The following is a 1,022-nucleotide window of genomic DNA, read 5'->3' on the forward strand; positions in this document are numbered from 1 at the left end:
CACTGGCAATGTCAGAAATTGTTGACCTGAGTCCCCTACAACTCAACATAACAGCATGGCTTTACTTCATATACTTCATATTTATACTTTTCTGCTGGATGGTTGAGACCAAGGTAAAGCAGGACCTATGCAACAAGAGTTGTATCTTTTGGGTCTGATAAGGTCAGTCAAATCCCCTCAGGATTTATCCTGAGATCCTGTACCTCAGATTGTGGAACCTTGGTCAGTGTCAGCCATGTGGATGAGTCATGGCCATTGCTTGGCCAATGCGTTCTCTGTGAAAGTCTGAGAGAATGCTTTCTCTCCATTTGACTCTCCTTAGGCCCACTCTACATCATCGATCACTTTCCTCTTTGGCCCCATAATCTCCCTGATCAGAAAATTTGGAACACTACTGAGTTATGTGACGTTACAGTACAAGTACTCATATGTCCTGAGACTTTATTAATGTTGGAAGGCTAGGGCCAAATGTTGGCTTTCCTTGTGGCCCTCCTTTTTCTCTAATTTTCATCTGCAAACTTAGGTTGTTAAACGTCCAGAAGACAAGCTTATTGTTATTACCATACAACCTAGGCTGTTAAGCTTAACCTCAATATCTGTCTGAATATCAAACATCTTTGGCATAACATGGAACAGGTATTTTTCATCAAGTATTGATATGCTGAACTTTAAGTCCCTACAGAATATGATGAAAAAACATTTAAAAATTAGAATATATTTAAAAAAATAGGCATAAAGGATTATATAATTCATGTTTACATGTAAGTACAAAAATTTCACCATATACAACCTTGAAGTAGGACAGTCCCACAATTTCCTTTTCCTATCTCTTGCCTTCAGTCACCACCCCCTTCATTTTGAACAATCATCTACCTGAGAGACAGCACAGCAACAACTGGCATGTCATGACAAGCAGCCTGTATTCAGAAGACCAGAATGACAGGCACTCCAAGCATAAAAATACTATTACAGATTACCATCTTCAGTGCAGCTGCTTAGTTCACAGGTATCAGTATATATAG

Source organism: Octodon degus, unplaced genomic scaffold (assembly GCF_000260255.1).
Source record: "Octodon degus isolate 3935 unplaced genomic scaffold, OctDeg1.0 scaffold00029, whole genome shotgun sequence".
In the NCBI taxonomy this organism is placed as follows: Eukaryota; Metazoa; Chordata; class Mammalia; order Rodentia; family Octodontidae; genus Octodon; species Octodon degus.